Here is a 24155-nt window from a genome sequence, read left to right as displayed (position 1 = left end):
CTAGACGTGTATCTGAAGCTGAGTTTGTCACGTGTCACGGAGGTAGGTTAAGCCAATATTTGTATGTTTTCTCAATTGATAGCAGTGGGTCGCGTACTAACCTGGGGAATAGCTTCGGGTCATTGCTCTCGTGTCCCCACACTATAAACAGGATACTTACCGAGAGCTTACTTATGTTGCTGTCTCGTACGGTACTGTCGTGTATGACAGGTTGTGTGCCGCTTTACAAAATGCTTTTCACGTAGAACATTGCAAGCCGTGTGTTTTTTAATTCATTAGTGAGTTCTTGTCATGTGTTACTCGCATGTAGGTGTGAAGGTTCAGGATAGCGATGATATTGTTCATGCGCTTTATCTCCAGCAATAGAAACCAAAACAAAACAAATCGCATGACTCTAACTTATAATCCTGAGTCTTGACCTACCAGTCGACCGCTGCTTGTCCCAACGGTCCACATATTTGAGGTGACGTGTGGTCAGCGTGATGAATCCTCTCGGACGTTACTCATGGCTTTTAGACGAGGACCACTGCCTCATTGTCAGATACCTCCTAAATTATTCTCACGTAGTCGAAAGTGGACCTCGAACCAACGCTCAGATCCAGGTGAAAACACACTGACTTGGGTGGGAATCGAGCCTGGGACTTCCCATTAAATTGTGGGCTCGCTACCCCTAGGCTGCGGGGCCGGCTGTATCGAGTAATGCATCCCTTAAAAGAATGCCTACTAGTGATTGATTTAATCGAAGCGAGTTGCTGTACTTTAATAAAACTTCAACCATTTGGTTAGTCTGAAGTGGGTTTCTTAGTCGGTGGAGAGGGGTACTGATCTGCCCCATGGGCTAACAGCTTGTGAGATGTGCTTGGCCACTACGGCTCACCTGCTGAGTCTAAATTTGTTTCAACTTGCGTCGGGCCCCCCTCTCTACATTTTCCTGTTGAACCTTCCCTTGCCAAGTAATATTCTCTTCGGACTGCAACGGTATCAATTCTTTGAAGACTTACGAAACTCATTTTCCTACTCTTCATGATGTCTCTTTCTTTAGCCGGTACCTCAGATATTGGAGAATTCGGATCTCTTACTCCTCTTTCAGTGAATGCCTGTAGGAGCCAAGAATATCGTTGCATTGTCTTTTAAAAAGGGCCTGTGCAGACATGGCTTTGTTTGCCTCTAATAGGCAGTCATCATCATTACCTGAGCATGAGTTCTTGATTAATGGGCAAAACATAAAGTCAAGTTTTGGGGGAAGGTGCATGGCAGACGTTTGACATCGTCACTGTCTTTGTGAATTCGAATTCCATGTAGTGTATGTCCCCCCCTTTTTCAAATATCAAGTCCCTGATGTCTCTGGAGGCCCAGTAGCCCAAGATATCAAATCACGCAAAACTGCAAAATTACGTACTTTAGAATAGGTTTCGAAGACATTTACTAACTGACAACTTTCCTCTGTAAGAAAATAGTAATCTGTCTGTATAAAATTGTCTTCCCGTGTGTACTTTTTAAATATTAACCTGATACTTGGTTGCTGTACTGAAAGGAAGAGATGAAATCACGAGCAGCAATAATGCAAAAAGTGTTGAACTGCCAAGGGCCAGAGAGAGGCAGGAAGTGAGTAGGCAACGACAAGTCGCTGTCAGAGAGTTAACAACCAGAGCGATCAACAATAATGTGATCATGCACTTGTGAGTGATCCTCCTTTCACCGACGCGTACAACGTATAGTGTTTTATGTTAAAGAATCGCTCTCAAAACAGAACCACATATCACTGCACTCTCAGTGCACAGCCTAAACTGATTGTACACGGAAGTTCCAGAGACTCGCACAGTTGACACGTAATATTAAACCCGGTTGTGGAGTGTTCTTCCGTATGATACATGTTGGAATCTTTGTGATTTTTGCCTTAGACGATTAGTGTTGAATGATGTTCTAAAACATTTCTCCAATCACAAGATTTTGATGTTTTTAATTTTGATAATATTATATGGAATATATTTATTTTGTCTCTCATGATTGAGGCCATTAGGCCCTCACTTCCATATAACCAGAAAATGCAATATTTACGTTTGCAGAATTAAAATAAACAGACTAAAAGTTAAATATCTTACCCCTCTTTAATAATAATAATAATAATAATAATAATAATAGTAATAATAATAATAATTTGTTTATGTATAGTGCATAGGGAAGGACGGCTAATCTACAATATTAACATAACATATTATTACGAAGAAAACACTGTCTGTTTTCTCCCTCTATTGTTGGATCACCAGATAAGTACACACTCACCGTTCTATTTAACCATGAATGACTAGACTCCACTAATTGTTGTCTGTTCACACCTCTCTCACAGCGCGACTTCACCTGTGCAGTCTTTACCGGAACGGGCGATAATCCTTATTGACAGGCTCCACCTTTCACTTTCGCTCGCACGCTCAGTTCCTTCACACGCAACAGCTGCACGCAGTTAGGTATGAACACAGGGCTGCTGTTGACCCCCTGTGGGTGGGGGGCACAGACGAAGAATACACCCATGGTATCCCCTGCCTGTAGTAAGAGGCGACTAAAAGGTGCGACCAAGAGATGATTCTATTAGAACCATGAAACTACTTGTGATTAGTACCACCACGCGGGGAACACCATGGGTCGATTTTACTTGCGCGTAGTATCACTATGTTCGGTACCAAATAGGTTTGTGATTAGTAGCACGCAGGAGCACCATGCGGTCAGCCCCCCACTTACAGTGCACTGTCGGCTTTTACAGTACCCGTGATTAGAACCACTATATGAGCGACACCATGGTTCTGGCTTGCCTATGATTAGTACCCACTATATGAGGAACACCACGGGGTAGTAAGTGTTCCTGTGGTTAGTATACTTATGTAATGAACACCATAGGTTTGCGTTGCCTGTAAATGGCGCCGCAATGTACGAAACACCATAGGTCTGTATTACATGTGCGAATTTCATTACCTGTAAGTAGTACCATAATGTGTGGAATACCGCGAGTCTACGCTACTTTTGACTCCGCACCATGACAAATACCATGGTTCTACTTTCCTAACGATAAGTACCGTTATGAGGGGCCGATGACTTGGATTGCGGACCCCTTTAGAATGCAAGCATCATCGATTCAGTATTGTGCTTTAGAAGCAGTCCCTTGGTCAGTCATACTATTGTTTTACGTCAGTTCCTGTGAATGTGAGGCACTGCGGGTCGGATCCACTGATAGTTTTCAATTCATATCCACCCATTAATTCTTCGTCCTTACGTTTTGAATTCCGGTCAGTGGAGGATTTTGTGGACTTTTAATTTGTCATTACATTTCGTCTCATTTCGTACCATTAGGGGCCGATGACCTAGATGTTAGGCGCCTTTAAACAACAAGCATCATCATCATCATCATCATCATCATACAGGGCTGCTGACTACCACGACACAAGATGACTGTTCTCTGACTCGAATCCAGAGAAAGTTAATTTACATAGCCAGCACAATAGCTCACGTGGCCGTTCTACACAGTAATCTACTTCATACAGGCAATTAAACAGTGGTCGTACAACAGCAGTGCTAACCAGCAGTACAATATTCTTCAAGGCGACGACAGTTAAAACGGCACCAGTCACGCACTCTACGTCTGTACATACACAGTACTCCGCTCAGAATCCGGCGGGACACTGGCGACAGGCACACTACTGACGCCCCAGTACAACTACTCCCATTACTGTCTGACTGCTCGCGGCTAGCGCCTTTTTATATCCTGAGACGGAACATTGTTTCACCTCCCAGAGGATGTACGGAGAAACCAGATGAAGAGAACAATAGAGGAGAGACCGCAGCATGCCCTCGGGCCGGCTGGGAGGACTCAGGCGTAGTTGAGCCATCCCTTACAGCAGGGGTGTAGGCAAAGGTGGTTACAGGGTTTATACCCACCCCCACCCCCACCCCCACCCCACCCCGCAAATAGAAATTTTACAGAAATAAAATAAACATAAACTGACAAACAACAAACTAAATACTCATTCAGAGATATAATTGTAGAATCAAGAGATCTTTTGAATCTATTTTCTTAGACGCTTTGAAAGTTTGATTTTAGCTTGTAAATTGAACATGTTCGCTGTAGAACAGTTGACCCTGATCGTATTGTTCTTATTCTGTATTTTAATTTAAGATTTTGCAGTGTACTGCAATCTGAATATCAACATGGTTCATTTGTATTAGTGGTGGGGACGGAGCGGTTCGGTTCGGAGCAAGTACTGTGACGTCATTACTCGGTTAAACCGAATACAGAACCGAGTACAACTTTATAGCGGTAAATTTAAAATTTATATTGACCTTCTAAGCTACAGTTTACATTCATAAAGAAGATTATCAATTATTATCAGTGGTACAATGCTCCGTACTACCTGTTATTGGTTATTTGCACAATTTTTTATAATGTAATATAAATTTAACAGATAACGTAACGAGCAGTGTAATTACAACCCGGTGCTTAATATGAGGCATATCAAATAGACATAAATAAAGAAATAAACATACAAATGAATAAATAAATACAATAAATATAAATGCATATGGATAAACGTACCGTGTTCCATTATGTGATAATTGACGAAACGAAATCTAGTGCTTTGAAATGTGCCTAAACTCATATAATGTCAAACATTTCATTTATAACTATGTGGTAAAGAGTTAAATGAAAAATCTGTTAAGATAACATCAGTAATGGAAATAAGTAAAGTATACAAATGAACTCAATTCTTCATCTTGTGACAAGCATTAAAATCAAGACACAATACGTTGTACACAGACAGTATGGGGAGTACCGTTAGTGTTCTGTATTGTATGGAACAGGTGTTATATAGGAGGAATTTCCATTCAGAAATATCAGAGTTTCAGCTCGCTTTGCAGAAAGCGACGACCGTCGGTCTGAACGGAATTTGTCCAGCACATGCAAAACACCTCCAATGCGGGCACCGATGTAGCAGGTACGCTCAGGTAAGCAAGAGCAAGTTCACTTAAGGGTCAATGAATACTGAAATTTCACGACCGCATTGTAATCGAAATCGACTTTCAACCTATTAGGTCGTGTTGCATACATCTAGTGCGTGTCGAAGAGATGTTAAGTACAGAAAAAAATGGCCAACCGGACACCAGTGGGATCCGAACCCACAACCTCCCGAGTTCGCGTTGGTTGCTCTACCAATTGAGCTATGGTGGCCTCGTTTTTTTTTTGTTTTTTTTTTTTTGCTCTGTTGGAAAGGATCTAAGCTACAGGTCTGGCTCTATCCTCTCCAACTCTCAATGACTGCTTGTCTTCGCATACAAAAGTAGCCACACTCCTATGCAACTTATTTTTTTTCCTGCACTGTCTCATCCATGCGTAGGAATGGAATTACTGTCACGATGTGCAACTGTATTTGTACCATGTCCTTACGGTACGCCCGTTTTATGTGATTCCATAAATGTGACGTTCCTCCACCTGTGCAATAGATTTGATTGCAACTTTTAGAAGTAGCGGATTTTCTACCTGGACTGCTAGTAAAATACTGCCATGCTTGGGAGGACTGTCATGGCATTATTGCTCCTTTCTTATTACATACATCGGTAGAAAATGTAGCGCAACAACTTTAAACAAAGACATATGTAGTATAAGGAAACACAAATAGAACGGACGTCTCAGTCTGGAGTCTGAACAACAGCACAGTGGTGTTGCGAGTCTAGCCTGGCTGGAAGGTTTACTGAAGCACCCGCAGCGCTATACTGAGTATTCGAGTTGAATCGGTGCTCCGCTGTGACGTCACGAAAACCTGAAGAACCGAGTTACTCTCCAGTTCTACTCTCTCCGTCCCCACCTCTAATTTGTATCAAGTGTCTTTTAATGACAAGTTTTGCTTGCGCGCGTAACACACGCACAAACAACTTCATTGTGTTCTATCATGATTTTGTAACTATATCCCCACCATCGGCCGATCCTGGCTACTGCCTTACGGGTTATACGTAGGTCGAATCATAAGTTATAACGTACGGTATGTACTTGCGTATGATGCCACTAGATGGTATATGGAAACAACAGTGTGGGTCTAAGCATGCCCTCAAGTCCAGTGTGTGAGTGAGAGCGTCACAAAATGGAAGTCAGCAAGCAGGAGCAACGATCGTATATTAAAATAGCATTTCTCCACGGTAGAAATGCACGCCAATGCAGAACTGCGGGAAGCATTAGGTGTGCATGCCATGCCCTATAGAACAGTGGCGATGTGGGTGGAGACGTTCAACAAAGAGGACATCGTAACAGCATTTCGGAGAGACGTGTTACAACATGTTAGCGATACACATGCAGCGAATGGTATTCAGCGCCTGCCTCACCGCTGGCAACGCACAGTGGAAACCTTGGGTGATTATTTCGAAGGTCTGTAACCAGTGGAGACCTGTCCTTTGTACGTAGTCTTGTGTATTTGCTGTCTATGTCATAATAAAACAATGTTTACCAATGGCCTGTGCTCTGTCACTTTCCTACGAGAATCTTCTGAAGTCAGAATTTGTCTTTAGGCACTATGCATAAGTACATGCCCTATATTTCTAAATGCATATCTTAGATTTTCCGTGTTGTCTCCTGTTCGCGAGAAACAAAAAATAGTTGCCATGACTTATGACTCGACCCTCGTATCGATGGGAGCTACGAGTGGGCTGGCACGTAACAATGGGCACATCAGTCGAGAACTTCAACTACTCCCGAGTAGATATTGGTGACAACGTTGCTAGAACCGAGGAGGTGAGGCCCCTTCGACAGAGACAGGTAGCGAATTTCACTGTCGTGATGAAGAAATAAATGAGTTTTAGTATCTTGTAGTGCGATACTGTTATCAAACATCTGAGTCGGTTTCTTATCTTTCGGCTTTAAAATGGTCACGTAGTTGTTACATGATTAACCAGAAATGAAATCAGCGCTTTTCATCGCGGTTTATGAAGGCTTCATGTGGAGTTCGTAGTTACTTCTTGATCCAGTCGTCACTCACTCCTTTCTCTTCTATTCCATGCACTCCATAGTACGAAAACTTTATTTTCCAACTTTGTGTGTCGTCTTCTATTGAAGGTTTTTAGCTGTCAAAACGATGTGTACTGCCCGCACGGAAAAGTTCTTCTGTGTTCGTCTGGTACCACTCCTTCAACTTTTTAAACCATAAAGTTCGTTACCAGTCAGGTTAGTAATTTGTTAGTAATGCCCTTGCATCACCAAATGTAGGATCTTGTACTGTTGGTTACGCATTGAAAACGAAAACCTACAACCTGTTTTCCAGTCATTGACCGGCCAGGAATGGAGTGAATGAAGACCCCATCTTGCGGTGTGGATAGGAATTGTGCCACCTGCCGAGGACTGTCGCACTCCTCTGGGGCAATTATTAATGACTGACAGATGAAATGAAATGATAATGGAGAGTGTTGATGGAATGAAAGATGACAGGGAAAACCGGAGTACTCGGAGAAAAACATGTCCCGCCTCCGATTTGTCCAGCACAAATTTCATATGGAGTGACCGGGTTTTGAACCACGGAACCCAGCGGTGAGAGGCCGACTCGCTGCCGCCTGAGCCACGGAGGCTTCTTGTTACGCACTACGTGTCCGAAATATTCAAACTTACTTCTTTCGATAGATAGCAATATTCTTGTCTTTTTACCTAGAATATCCATCTCCTCGGTACTGCTGACTTTTCCAGCCCGCGAGATAAATAACAATCGCTGGTAAACCTGCATTTCACCGAGCTCGATAGCTGCAGTCGCATAAGTGCGGCCAGTATCCAGTATTCGGTAGATAGTGGTTCGAACCGCACTGTCGGCAGCCCTGAAAATGGTTTTCCGTGGTTACCCATTTTCACACCCGGCAAATGCTGGGGCTGTACCTTAATCAAGGTCACGCCCACTTTCTTCCCACTCCTAGCTCTTTCCCGTCCCATCGTCGCCATAAGACCTATCTGGGGATGTAAAAGAAAAAAAGAAAAAAAACAAACCTACCTTTCAAAGACTTAGAGTTTCTTGCACAAGATCTGGGTTTAAGTCCATCTTGCCATTCCTTATAATAATGTGGGAAACGTCTATCCACTGACCATTCGCATTCTAAGATTGTACGAAAACCATAATATTAAATCCAGTAATAGTGGTTCAAGCTGGTTTGAATGGCTCAGATAGTAGTAGAGCGCTGGTTTTATTAGCACAGGGTGAAGGGTTCGATCCCAGCGGTATTTTAAGTTGCTCAAATATGTCAGTCTCGTGTCGGTAGATTTGCTGACAAGTAAAAGATCTGTGGGACAAAATTACAGTAGCTCACTGTCTCCGTAAACTGTAAAAGTAGTTGTGGGATATGAATTATTATTGTTACCGACTTTGTATGGATCACAGAGGTGAAAGAAGGCGCGGGCATGAATGGATCTATCTAAGACAAAAAAAGATTAATTAAAACTTTAAAATTAGACTTAAATTTCTTTTGTTTGCTATCTTTTGGTTTCTTTTCAGATGTTAAATTTTAATAAAACAATTCGATAATCCAAAAATAATAATATTTCAGGGTACAGAGCCAGCTCGTTAGCGTAGGTACAAAGTTGGAAAAATCAGAATAATCAACAACTTGCCAATTAACAATCTGAGCTTAGAGCTCCCAAATTACAACTGTGACTTGAACACTTCTGCTGTATTCACCCCATGATCAAGGAGACGGATCTCCCAATTTCTTTTACACCATAGTAAGAGCCTCCTGGCTCTACAAGGTTGTCTAGGAGACTACTCTCCAAACCTTATAACATTACAGCCTTCCAAAGGCACCATTCAACTTCTACATTAATAAACAGAGTGTCTTTCCTCTATAAAATTTATATTTTCAGAAATGTCAAGGCCTATCAAAGGCACAACCTACATTTTACCATTCAAACAGTATCCACTGTCTTAGATGCTCAACAGTCTAACATCTGACAGGGGTATCGAGTACCCATCCTACCAGGCCTTTGTGGAAAACAACAGGTTGAAGTTACTGGCCCAAAAATAAAAATGTCGAAGAGGCGGACACTTGCGATCCTTGAAATTAGAAATGAAAAGCTTAAAACCGTACTTGGGCTTCTGGCCCGAAGTTACAGAGGGTAAGCCTATACGACTGAGGTGACTAGATGGAGAAAATATTTAAGTTACAGAGGTTACAAACAGAAAACGGTTACAAAATCATAGTCACCTCAAAGTCAAGTTGATAGGGAACACGAGAGGGTATCTCACTCTCTATTCCCTGATTTCGGCTGAGTTCTTTTGGCTTGTTAGAAATTTACATTTCAGGTATGAAAGTTACATTAAATAAAATTAAAGTTACATTATTAAAGATTGGAAACCTTTCCCTCGAGCTAACTTTCAAAGACTATCACTTAGCTAAACCAGGGCTGCCATTACCTTGAGCTGATGGACTTCTCGACGATGGACGAGGCACCCCCCGCCCCCTTTATTACTGGAACGACTGGAACGATCAATAAGACAACCTGGTCCGAACCTATGCCAGCTTTTATACCCGAGAGGAAGGTTCCAGAAAACTCTGCGCTAAGGCCCGACACCCCCACCCCGCCAGTTTTCATTGGGTAATTAAATAGATACAAGACAATGCTTATTGGTTGAAAAATAATTATACAAAATTTTCTGTTGGCCAACATCTTAAGTCGGCGGGAAGAGGTAGAATTATTGTAAACTTTAACATACTAAAAACAAAGAATAATAACTTCAGTTTAGGAAATGTTAGCATAGAAAATTACTTTAAAATTTTGCTAGTCAATCTTCACACCAGATGGCATAACATACGTTACAGCAGAGACATATGTAGAGAAATATCCAAACTGCTTGAATTAGTTGTTACAAGTTTTAGATTTAAGATGGCATTCTTCAAGGCGCTTCATTTGAATTAACGGGACGGGTCTACCTACCTGTACAATTATTATTATTATTATTATTATTATTATTATTATTATTATTATTATTATTATTATTGGTTCAAGAAAGGGGTGGTACGAATCATTCCTTTTTATAAGTAGTAAGACATCCCGTGGGAGAGCCAGTCGAAAACAAAATAAAAGAAACAGGAATGGTCACCCCAATTTAACTGGAGGATGTTCTGTCCAGTAGGGTGACCTAGGTCGTGCACGTGGTACTTGAGTGCACGTGTAAGCTGCAGTCATCCCGGTGGTTGCCATGGCAGCTGAACTTGACCTGTTTTCGTACTCCTTCCTAAGAGTCCGGATCAATGCATAGTAACGATTGACTTTCAGTGAGGGTCTAGAAATCTCTCAATACAGAGTGCAGTCACGCTACATGAAGAGAAGAGAGTTAAAATTAGCCTAGAATGACGGATTCTCAATAGATTTTTGCAGAAAAAATGCTGACATAATGGTCGATGTAAGGACTGTTTCTGATCATTGTTTCCTTATTGCATACTTCTCATTCACGTATCTTATTCGGTTTGGGAATTAGCTCTGTCACTATTTATTTAGCTATAATTGTTTTATTAAGTTACCCGACATCGTGTGTTTTGCTTTCTACTGTTTATATTTTGTCGGAGTTAGACATAGGAAAAACATATTACCTCAGTTATTTCTGTGATCAATGGAACTACCCTAGCTCATTTCGCGACAACATTTATATAGAATATTGTTTACAAACCTTTTTGTTCTATATCTTTTACCGTTAAAGTGAACGATATGAACCACGCGAATTTTCAAGCAACTCCTTGCCTTCTCCCCCAATCACTTCCCTGTTGAGTAGTCCTACGGGCGAAATGAAAGTTTCCTATTTTGGGGAAGTAGCTGCGATACTCCGAATGCGTAGGATATTGCGGGCAGACACGTTTATCTGAATCAATGATAGATACGCATTTCCTGGTTATTATTAAACTGCCAGTATGTATTTTTATTTATTTATTTATTCGTTTTATTAATTAATTTATTAATTGATTGATTGATTGATTGATTGATTGATTGATTGATTGATTGATTGATTGATTGATTGATTGATTGATTGATTGATTGATTGATTGATCTTTGAGTATGATTCGAAAAGTAGCATTTTGAGTCCAACGTTGAGTTGGAAAAAAACTAAGAGGACTGAATGTCATAGCGGGAAGACAAACCTTGAACAGGGGGATCGTTTCAAGTGTTCAGGATGTATATTCTTCTAGGATGCTGCTGTAAGTGAAATAAAGTCAAGATGTAACAAAGCTAATGCATTTACCTCTTGGATTAGCGATGAATGCTGTTCTTGAGGAAATAATTGAACTCTCGGACGAAACTATTTTTACATCGTTGTTTTCGAGTTGAATTTACTGTACGGGAGTGAGAGCTGGGTGGACTTAAAACATAACGTAGAAGTAACAAACATGAAAGTAGCGAGGATGATTGTTGTACAAACAAGTGAGAACTATGGCAGGAGGGTACACGCAGTAAGGAGGTAGTGTAAGGGCTAAGTTAAGAGTAAACTCGATGGTTTAATCTGAACTGTGCGTATACACCAGCATCAGTAATAGGGTCATATGAGGTGAATAGACGACGATAGGTTACCCGGTTGAATAATGGACTGGGCTGTGTAGGGTATCCTCTTTTACATTAATTAAAATTTAAGAGGTGAAGAGCTAAACTGAGCTAGTTACAAATACAGAATTGTGGAGGTGCTTAGTTAATTCACAAATGCTGGAAAATAGAACATTTTTTTTTTTTTTTTTTTTTGCCATTTGCTTTACGTCGCTCTGACACAAATAGGTCGTATGGCGACTATGGGATAGAGAAGAGCCGGGAGTGGGAAGAAAGCGACCGTGGCCTTAATTAAGGTACAGCCCCAGCAATTGCCTGGTGTGAAAATGGGAACCACAGAAAACCATCCTCAGGGCTGCCGACAGTGGATTCGAATCTCCTATCTCCCGAATGTAAGCTGACAGAACATGACGCAAACAGCGTATCCATTCGCTCTGTAAGACTAAACACTGAAAGGCCCAACAAGCTATAATGAAGACATATGTATGATGTGCTTTATTTTTTTAATTAATGCTGAACGAAGTTTTTGGTGACATGACGGGATCTACCAATCCCACAGAACCAACGATGAACACTTAAACATCAAGTACTATCACTACTACTACTAATTTTCACTCTCAATTCATATGCTGTACATACCGCGACAATGTGTGGTCTTATTTATATTTTCAGATCAGTAGTGTTGCTACGCTTTGTTATTATTTTGTTAAAATTTGTATCCTACTTGAAATCGGGGTGATAAATGAAATGGCGTATTGCTTTTAGTGCCGGGAGTGTCCGAAGACATGTTCGGCTCGCCAGGTGCAGGTCTTTCGAGTTGACACCCGTAGGCGACCTGCGCGTCGTGATGAGGATGAAATGATGATGAAGACAACACATACACCCAGCCCCCGTGCCATTGGAATTAACCAATTAAGGTTAAAATCCCCGACCCGGCCGGGAATCGAACCCGGGACCCTCTGAACCGAAGGTCAGTACACTGACCGTTCAGCCAACGAGTCGGATATCGGGGTGATATTATGCGGCGATATTATATTTTAGTAGAAATGCAAAGCCAGAGAACACTCACTTCGTGCTTGAAATATGAGTCTCTGCGCGAGTTATGAAAATGTATTTTTTGTGTAACCTGTGCAAGCTGAACAAAGCTTCACCTTGTATGTGAATGCATGTTAGCCATTCATTGCCTGCTGCTGCTGCTGCTGCTGCTGCTGCTGCTGCTGCTGCTGCTGCTGCTGCTGCTGCTGCTGAGGACCGAGGAGCTAACTGCAAATATATTTTAATAAATACAGCATCTGAGTGGCGTAACATGCATGCAGAATGAATTATTTATACATGACATTATTTTATCTCCGTATCCTCGGCTCACGATTTGTTCCTTTCGTAAATTCAATTGGCGAATCGTTGCCAGTGTAGGCCATCCTGTACCAGTGTTTCGTCTTGAGTGGAAGGTTTCGCGTGATTCGAATTCCGGTCAGTACAACTCAGATCTTAGAAATATGTCGTTATGTCTTGAGATTAGAAAGAAAGGCACAATTTTGGGATGAAGTGATTTTCACATTAAACATCACCATCTGATGGTGCCAGTGTATTGTGGTTTACAGCTCAAATGTGCTTGCATGTACAGATGGAACCATTTGAGTTCTAATTTGCATTGGATAGAGACTACTTCGAAATACTTTTTTTTTTTTTTTTTTTCATACGAGTTAAAACTTGGTCATCACGAAACTGAGGCAGTAGAGAGACGTATAACGGTGCCTTCTTCGTTAGTAACAGTTTGTTCTCGCAGAATTCCTGTTCAGAATTTCATTAGGCTACCAAATCTGACACTACATGAACAAGATATAACGCACCTCTTCGAAGAGTAGAATGTGACGAATGATCAAGCTGTTGAAACTTAGTAAATACGTTTTAAACTGTTGTTGTTGGTAACTTGTCAGGCCGCGCTACATATTTAGTAAACACAAGTTTGAAATGCTTTTTACGTCAGGATATGGAAGAATAGACATTGACACTAGAAGTGCTTGTCGGTCTTATTGTAAGGAAACGGTACTTGAAAACTTGTTGTTTATAATAAGTGTTTTAGCGTGACAGCCCTGCAATTTGTTTGGGGTGGTTTAAAAAGTAAATTAAGATGTCGTGGTGGATAAATACCAGCCTGTGTGGCGTGTTGTAGGGCAACTCTCGTCACGGTCTGGCTTCCGTGACGACAAGGCACGCAAACTGGTTGCTCCACAAGTTACGCTGTCTCTTTCATGATGAAGAATACGAAAGCTGTAAATTTGTGGTTCTCGTCCACTTCCCATTGCCGTAGTAAATTAAGGAATGGTTTCATCTAGTTTTGCTGTTGGAGATATGATTGAGACCTACAGATACCGAGTGAGTTGACTGTGCGGCACGGGTTACGTAGCTGTGGGCTTGCATTCGGGTGACGGGTTTGAACCCACCATTAGCAGTCCAGATGATCTGCCATGGTTTCCCATTTTCACGCCAGTCTGTACCGTAATAAAGGCCGAGGCTGCTACATTCCAAGTTCTACCTCTTTCCCATCCTTGCGTCGCCGAGAACCTTTCATGTGTTGGTGCGACGTTAAACCAGTTTAATCACGAAAGAAAAGACGTAAACAAAATACCAAAAAAACTGCTTTCACTTGTTGTTTAGTTTCCTGATATTTCGGCCTGTATCATCAGAAATGTGTTTTTTTCTGATTTGTGATACAGGTGAAAAAATCTCGACAAAGGAAGCCCTGTTACTATTGACGACCCTCCGTTGGACAAACTCTGTGGGTTTGTGGAATATTTATTGGGCCTAGAGTTGTTCTAAATTGCTCTAAGAGATTTTGAACTCTTTTCGTAACATTGTTGTGCATTTATCTAAAAATACTGTTATCAGAATGAGAACGAGGGTTGTAAATCTCAATTTACACTATGTTTGGAGTTAAAGGGGTTCGAAATCGGTGGTGGCACGGTGATGATGATGATGATGATGATGATATAGGTCATCGGTGGTGTAGGCAGTTAGTTGTTATATTTGTGTTGCCATGATACGAGTTCGTTTCTAGTTGTTGTCGGAAACAATTTAAATACGACAAATTCGTGTCGTTGATTTATGGCATGTTGAAGTTGTTTTTCTCCTGCTTCTGTAGCTCGCGCCGGCTTCGCAGACGGTCGATAATCATCTAACGAAGAGGCCTTTCTAACATGTCCCCAACGATTTGGTCTATTCTTTATATATGCGTAAGTCATGGATGGAACTTTCAATTGTTCAAATTGAAAGACGCGACTCCCACCAAGTTCTCAGAAAATGGAATTTGAATACGGTAATTTGAGAATGCTTCACGAGACCAGTACGCGACATCTTCCGCACAAAGAACGTGCAACCTACCGAACAAACTATTCGCTTCACGAACTCGTTATTCACGCATCGAACCTTACCTACATAGTGATATACAGCGTGATTCAGCCGCTCCTTCCAATGCAGTTTTTTGCAACTCATAATATTAATTCCGTCCTGAAAACACCTACCCTGCCGGTATGCTCAGACAACACAATCGGATATCTTGGTATTTACCGCCTCACCATGATAGAACGCCGTGATATTTTACTTGTATTAAACACTGGAAGACGGGCGCCGTGATATTTTACTCGTATTAAGCACTGGAAGACATGCGTGTGCCTTCTAGATCATATGAACCTGACACGTCGGCGAAACACTAAATTGATATTGTGACCTCAGCAAACATAATACTTGCTATAAGCTTCCTAGTGTGCCGTGCGGAACCGTAGTGTAGTTGGTAAAGGCGTGGCGCAGCGGGCCTGTTCGTCCTATCCATTTCCCTGGCAGTTCCTCGTTCAGATGGTTACGAACGGGCGAAGTCGAATGTGGAGGGGGCCGATGACCTTCGATGTTATGCCCCTTAAAACAACAAGCAAGCATCATCGAATGTGGTGGAGCTCCATCCTGTTTCAACCACATCGTCAAACGATGGCACATGCAAGGGCACATCCTCCAGCAGCAGTGGGAGTTCCTGACGCACAGAGTGCAGGTAGCGTGGATCCGTCCAATGGCTCTCGAAGAAAAAAGGTTCAGTCAGGTGATCCCCCAAGATTCCACACCAAACATTCACTCCCCATCGTACTTGATGGGCTGCCTGTCGCACCCAGTGAGGATTGTCCGGACTCCAATTGTGCATGTTGTGGCGATTGACGTTCCCATTGTTTTGGAAGCGCGATTCGTCCGAGAAGATGATATGCGCTACGAATGCTTTATCATATTCCAGCCTGCCTAATAGCCACCGACAGAACTCCATTCGAGCTTCGAAATCTCGTCCATGGAGCTCTTGGTGTAGCTCAAGATGGTATGGGTGAAATTAATGTTCATGCAGTATTCGCCGAACGGGCGGTTGGCTGGTGTTCACCTGTCGTGAAAACTCCCTTGTAGTGATGTGTGGATTATTATGAACTGCCCCCAGAACGGCCTCTTCTGTTTCACCCGATGTAACGGGCTTATCGTGGACTGGTGGCTGGTTGGAAATCACGCCTGTTGTCCTTAGACGTCTTTCAACACGGCGGAATGTCGTAACAGCCGGGTGTCGCCTGTCGGGATACCGTTTCTGGTACAAACGTAGTTCCTCGCACGCATGTTGTCTTGCTTCCCCATAAATGAGAAGCATGTCAACGTATTCCTCCGTGGAAAACATGCCGAATGACAGCAGAGATTACAGTACATTCAGGCCCTAACCAGCGGAGTATGCGCAGGGCACAAGATGAATAACAGCGTCATTCTACAGTTTGAATGTGGCAAACGTGGGCCTTTGTTTACGTATTCAAACAAAATACCGATGCAACAATATTTGAACGATGCAGGCTTCGAACCGCCGCTGGCACATTCCGTCGATCGCTAGGCGAACGCCGAAGTACATCCGCTACGGTACACTGCTGGAAACATGCTGGTAGTACGACGAGAGCAGTGCACATACGCCATCCGGTTCGGTGTTTAAGACATTAATTACTGCACTGTTACCTAGTTTTATGCATTGCGGCCCCTCTTCGTTACACCCGGTCACGAGGCACGACACATTAACATAGTTACATGGTAAAAGGACGTTGCTACATGCTTTCAGGTTGTCATGTTTTGTGAACGGATCATATGACTTTTTGCTAGGGTTCAGAATCGTGCGCAAAATGTGCTCACTGAACATTAAGTTAGTACCATACAGTACGCCTGCAGGGGAATAGCAACTCTATAACCCTGTGCACGTTAGTTGGCCTGCAGCAAACGATATTGGAAGGGGCTGCTGAATTACACTGTATATATTACGATTTGAAAACTCATTGTGGATGCTACAACGCGGCCTTCGTTCTGTGTGCTAGATGCAGTTTTTGTGAACAGTTCCTCTCTGGTTCATGTAGCAATCCGTAGTCAAAACAGAACTAGACTATAAATGAGAGACAACAAATATCTCGATGATGACACATGGCAGGGGTTTTGTGAATGCTTTGACGACAGTTCTATGCCCAGACATCAAACAGAAACAGCCCTAGTGCTGAGTATTTCATTGTAATACCAAACTCAAATCGCCAATAACTGTACTTACGTAGTTCTTCAAACAACCGACGTTTAACAGTAATGTACTGATATTTTCAATACATACGACCCAATTTCCTAAACCAGATGACAATAGGTCTACGCATGTTAGTCAGCCAATATTGTTAAATTCGTATTTCTCCGCATATATTTAATGTGCTTGTAATGCAAATAACGTACAGACTGAATTTTAAAACAGACCCTCGGAAACACTACGGTGGCGAGATTCAATTCGTGAATCACGGGCTTACAAAGCGGAGAGCTTGCGCGTTGGTTGTGGGAACATGCTTTGCAATTTGAACCGGTAAATGTCCCCACCATTGCCTGAACTTATTTTGAAAATGGATCAAATCATTGGGGACACGCTAACGAAGTTTCCTTGTCAGCAATTTTCAGTTCAGGAGTATCTTCGCATATAGCGACACAACACTCGTATCGTAGCAGTCCTTGAGGTTCATCATCCAGGAAGTTGTTTTTCGACCGGATCTACGTGGGGCTTTATCGGTAACAATGACTGCTGGATCCTATGTATTTTTTCGCCTCTCGTATGGGTGTTTCCCTCGTCTGTTCCTCACCTCAAAATTGGTCACTCCGTTCCCAACGTCCATAACATTTGCTGGTAAACCCACATTTCAAAGGCTTACTGTTTCTTGCGCATGGTTTGAGTTGAAGTATCACTTTCCACACTGCAATATTGAGAAAATATAGTTCCTTAACATTCGTAGTCTCATGCTCAGATTTAGATGGTGGTTGCAAAGGATCATTTTCATTTTCGCAAAGTTGCTTCGTGCTTGCCCTGTTCTATTTCTGCGTTCAACATTCCGACACACTGGAGTCTTGTAAGATCGATTTCAGTTGAAGGGACGTTAATAAACGCATTAAACTCCCTCGCTCGCTCACTCTCTCGGTCTCCACCGTGGAACTCGGAAGCTGAGCTATTTAGACATACGTTGTTCGAATCTCGACTCTCTCAGCATATTTATTCAGTTGTCTCCATTCTCTGTTTTCGTATGGCCTCTTGGATAAATGATCTGTGTACTGGCCTTCAGAGAACCCGGGGTTGGATTCCCGGCTGGATCGATGATATGGCTTTGAGATCAGTTGTTTATCTTAAAACTCTCTCTCTCTCTGTCTCTCTCTCTCTCTCTCTCTACATTACACTAACCACCATAGAGACTAGAGACACGGTAGTTAATACATTTCTTCACATAGGGTTGACGTCAGGAAGGACATCCAGTAGTAAAACATGTCCAAGTCCACATGTGTGACAGTTTATACCTACGATCTCACCAAGCGCGTTGTGTGAGGATGGGGAGGAGAAGACGAAGACTCTCTGTTATATTCCTATTCCAGACCCGAAAAATTACTATTACATCAATTTTCACAGATATGTTATTGAATAAAGAACGTGATAGCTGAGTGACATCGTCACGTTCCTATACCTTTTGTATTGCTGCCAGCTGGAAGTTGGTTAATTAAAAATAAATTATCGTTGATTGGTTAATTTCCTTATCTTCATACAGTGTGCAGAGTAAGGTTAAGTCTACAACATTGTCTTGAAGTGCGGAGCTAAAAGTAAGGTCCATTTTGTGCAGTACGTGTATACTGCTTCGCCTTAATTACCTGATTACAGAGAGTGGAAGTAATGAGCCTGCGGGCATAGAATGCTCTAGCTAGCTCCTCTGAGTCTCGCTCGATCCATCTTCTGCTGTCGCATCCTCTTACGGTGATATCCTCATCCGAGGATGCGTAAATCCTTCCTTTGTCTACTTAGATCATCCACGGCGACACTTTCACAGACGGTTTAATTCTTAGATCTGACAGCCATTATGAGCCAAGTGTCATGTTAAGGAAAACTAAAAGTTCAGAGTAGAACTTTCGTAATGACTTAAACAAGTGACATTGAATACCACATACCTCAGTAAATTACGTAATTGCATCAGTGTGGAAGATTAGATTAGATGAATCGTTTATTAACTGCAACTCCATTGCATTGTAAATTATCATTTTGCTCTGATAGCTCGCAACTTCGTGAATGCTGCGTACCAAAGTCGTCCTGCATGGGTCAGTTAAACAGACTCAGCACTCTGCAAATGCTTTAAAATTACGAAGTACTGCTTAGAAATATACTCTACTGCAAAATAAGCAGCGTTGTGTGATATGGTAATAAGTTACTCATATTCCCTCATCTATGAAGCGGAAACTTGAGAATTTATGTGACTTTTCATATCATGATCATAGCTAAGGGACCTCTGGTTTTACGTGTAATACGAACTATGGGGATATGACTTTTCATTTCAGAATATCTACATTCATTGCCAGGATTTGAACCGCCGCCGCCACGGTGAGAGGCCAATAACTGTATGACAAGGCTATCACGGTCCCTTCGCCATTTTATGGTCTCTGCATCGTTTTCAATTATGTAGTATGTACATTGGGAGTGAGGGTCTCTGACGCTGTTGATTGTGATTCATCCGTCGGATGGGAACGTTAAACCTTGACCAGACCCCTTGGTGTTACTGGACAGGAGTAGGCTATGTGCCGACTCCGAGTTTCACCCTCTCTCTACTCCATTACCACCATCTCATCCCTAGACATACAGGTCGCCCATGAGTGTCAGATTGCAAGACCTGCATTAGGCGAGCTGAACATGTTCTTGGACACTCCCGGCACTAAAAGCCATGCGCTAAATAAAATTAAAAAAAATAACCCACTCATTATAATAACCCTGAGCTCCCGTGTGTATGCGTTTTGATTTGACGCCAGTTGGGTTCCATGTGTGTCAAATTCAATGTTCAGTTTTAGTCTACCATATGGCAGAGAAATAGGCTCCTACTGGGCGATCTATAGTGAGTTTTTTAAAATTTTGCCAGGTGAACATCTAATGTGTCACCAGGGATCTTCATATCTCGACATATAGTAGTACGACGTGGAATGCCGAATGGACTTCTCACCGACCTCTACCGAGTTTGAACTCGCGATCTTGGGATGAAAAGGCCGTCAGTCTACCAGTGATCCATGGAGGCAAATGATGTGAATAATAATAATAATAATAATAATAATAATAATAATAATACCGAGCTCGATAGCTGCAGTCGCTTAAGTGCGGCCAGTATCCAGTAATCGGGAGATAGTGGGTTTGAGACCCACTGTCGGCAGCCCTGAAGATGGCTTTCCGTGGTTTCCCATTTTCACACCAGGCAAATGCCGGGGCTGTTCCTTAATTAAGGCCACGGCCGCTTCCTTCCAATTCCTAGGCCTTTCCTATCCCATCGTCGCCGTAAGACGTATGTGTGTCGGTGCGACGTAAAGCAAATAGCAAATAATAATAATAATAATAATAATAATAATAATAATAATAATAATAAACTTGTGTCGTCGTCCCGAAGTGGTGCAGCCCTTTTCAAGCACTCCACCTATGGCGGTGAGCTGCATGTACAATTTTAGTCATATACTGGTTCTCGTGCAATTCTTAAATCTCCGGCAGTACCGGAAATCGAGCGCGGGTCACCGAAAACGGCAGCTAATAATGCTAGTCGTTACGCTACAGAGGCGAACATTTAGTAGTAGAAAACATAATTAAAATAGCGGTAAATTGGGTTTGAATAACCCGCCTTAAAAGTGAATCTCGCACTTCCTCCTGCCCTTGACGAAATTCTACGTATGCCACTGGCGCACACACACACACACACACAGAGGCTGTTGTACCCTGCACCCGTCGTTAACGGGTCAGCTTTTATACAATTGCACCGGTAATGCGATCTAGCGGAAATGCGAAGAGTGAGAGCACATTTCGAATAACAGTGTAATGTTACTGTTGATGAGTTTCATGGGCTTAGGACACTGCAGCTGCTGCATTTAATTTCCTTCCCGCTCTGTGATATTAGGGCATCTGAGTTCAAGGGAGTTTTTAATTTCCACCTCCCTTGATTGCTCCCTTTAGTCTTTTTTTTTTTTTTTTTTTGCGGTTTCCTTCTTTACATTGGTTATCTTCGGTGACCTTCCTATCAATATGGGTTGATGATCCCACGGTATTGTACTGTATAAAAGCTATAACGACGACAACGACGACCATAATCGCCATTTCACTCGTTACCATGTCGATTGAACAATATTTCCAAGTCAGTAATGTTGATTAGAATATAGATTCTCGAACATCTCTGTTATCATAGCCCGTGCGGATTACCCGAGCAAGTTGGACACGCTGTTTGTAAGCTTGCATTCGGGAGATGGTGGGTTCGAACTCCACTGTCGGCAGCCCTAAAGATGGTTTTCCATCGTTTCCCATATTTACACCGAGCTGTACTTTAAAAGTCCACGGTCATTTCCTTCCCAATTCTAGGGCCTTCCTGTCCCATCGTCGCCGTAAGATCTGCTAAATAACGAAAAACTCCCAAGCACTTATCATTCACTACTGATCTGCATTTAGGACACTCGACCAGTTGGCAGATTCCCTATCTGTTGTTTTCCTAGCCTTTTCTTGAAAGATTTCAAAGAAATTGGAAATTCATTGAACATCTCCCTTGGTAAGTTATTCCAATCCCTAACTCTCCTTCCTATAAACGAATATTTGCCCCAATTTGTACTCTTGAATTCCAACTTCATCTTCATATTGTGATCTTTTCTTCTTTTAAATACACCACTCAAACTTGCTTTTCTACTAATGTTATTTCTTATTTTAAATAAGGTGTTTATATAGCAAGTTTCTCTTATTGACTCGTGAGATATAGATACGTACCTTACTTAAGAAGAAGACTTCACCTCTATCAGGACTGAATGTAGAAAAAAATGCTTAAACATTAAATTACATTAAATTACATTACATTAAACATTAAATAATAATAATAATAATAATAATAATAATAATAATAATAATAATAATAATTGTACCGGGCGGTACACCTCCGCGCCGCTAATTCAAACATTGCGCCAGTTGAAACTCCTCTACTGGAGGAAGCCTGAACTTTAACAACCATGTTAATTCTAAAGTTTCTCAGAAGATGAAGCTATTGTAAATTTTGTGGAGTTCTGAACTGTGTCTTTTTCGATTTATATTTGTTTTCTCTGTAGTGAGAAGTGTGAACATTCTCTTCTAGATGGCACTGCTGAAGAATTACAATTGTGCACCCTGGTGCGAAGTGAAGGAACTGTTTTTTTTTTTTTTTTTTTTTTTTTTTTTTTGAGAAATTTTGTGTTCATAAGTTTGTTCTTTGTTAAATTTCTTTCAGTCATTTTTTGGGTTGGCAGTATAACCCTTCTCCTTCCGCTTGTTTTGAATTTAGTCAATCCCGAATTTCTCTAATTAATTTTTGACCAATTACGTATGACTTCTCCGATATGGATATGTTGCTTGATCCTAGCCAATAAAATTGAGAGGGGTGTGGGTTCTCATTCATGAAACGTCTCGAATTTTCCGCGAGGGTATATAAACTGCTGATTTTCTTGTCTCCGGGCCACTTCAGTAACATCTTTCCTAGTGTGATTATGTAGCAGGGGGCGGGAAGCGCCTCTTCCTTCTGGCAGCAGTTCTTCCATAAGGTAATGGCCTTTTAATAACTTAATTTCGTGCTAGCTCAGCAGTTTAACCCTCGGGGCAGGTTCGAAACTTTTATCATGTAACCTTCCTTTAAACTGTAAAAGACACTTGGTATAAATTCCGTCTCTTTAACTACAAATCGGGATAGAGAGTGCCTAACCCTCTCGAGCTCCCTCTCATATTATTTTTGAGGTGACTACGTTTTCATAACTGTTTTTCTTCGCTTCATAATGTCATTAATTTTCCTATCGTGTCACCTCCGTAGTATGGGATTAGCCCTTGCATAAGCGGCCTAAGAGCCAAATAGGTTTTAAAAAGGTGTATTAGGAGTGCAAGTTACGCCTCCATCCAACTCAGAATTTTGGGCCATGTAATTGACCTGTTTCCTTACTTAATAGGCCTCAGTAGATTGGGTATTATTACCCCTGTTCTTGTGTGCCTGGAGGGCAGCTTGAAGGTGGAGTTTGGTGTGGCCTTTGATGGGCTTGAACTTTGAGAGCGGGTTTGCTCTTTCTTAAAAATAGATTTTCTGTGTGCCTCGAGGAGGCTTTTCTGGGTAATTGGGAGCTAGTGCTCCTTGGTATGATTGGGGTTTTCTGCCCCTTGGTTGAACCTTATACATAAGTAAAGTTGGGCTCATTGCTCAAGGATTGTGTGTGTGGGGGCTCGAAGCCCAAAACCATTAACAAATTGTAATTGTACATTCTTAATTTGTTGATATGCTACTGAGTACCTGTCATACTTGTTATTTCTTGATCTTGAAAAGAAAATATAACCTTTGTTAAATTTTAAATTAACTTTAATTTCGTAAGTTGAGACCTATTCATCCCAGCACCTTCTTTCACCTCTAACTACCACGGATAAGTCCGTAATAATAATAATAATAATAATAATAATAATAATAATAATAATAATAATAATAATAATAATAATAATAATCGTATGGACCGGGCGAGTTGGCCGTGCGCGTAGAGGCGCGCGGCTGTGAGCTTGCATCCGGGAGATAGTAGGTTCGAATCCCACTATCGGCAGCCCTGAAAATGGTTTTCCGTGGTTTCCCATTTTCACACCAGGCAAATGCTGGGGCTGTACCTTAATTAAGGCCACGGCCGCTTCTTTCCAACTCCTAGGCCTTTCCTATCCCATCGTCGCCATAAGACCTATGTGTGTCGGCGCGACGTAAAGCCCCTAGCAAAAAAAAAATAATAATCGTATGGCTTCAGCTACCGTATGCAGACTTTTTTAAAATTTGACGTCATCTGGCTGCCCGTTCATCAATTTGGACGTTCCATTTCACTCTAGGCCTACAATGTGGCTGAGTAAACCGAATCTCTCTTGGGCTTCTATGGCCGAGTTATTGAATTGTGTCGTGTAAACACCAGAAGTGTCACCAGAGATATTTTACATGCCGACGTCGTAGGCCTACATGTAGTGTCAAATGGACTATTTTCCGCCCTCAAAAATCCGACTACCTTTGTCGGGTTTGGACCCGCTATCTTGGGA

The sequence above is a fragment of the Anabrus simplex genome, chromosome 1 (genome assembly GCF_040414725.1).
Source record: "Anabrus simplex isolate iqAnaSimp1 chromosome 1, ASM4041472v1, whole genome shotgun sequence".
NCBI lineage: Eukaryota > Metazoa > Arthropoda > Insecta > Orthoptera > Tettigoniidae > Anabrus > Anabrus simplex.
The sequence above is the reverse complement of the archived record's forward strand: the minus strand, read 5'-3'. Positions refer to the sequence as shown.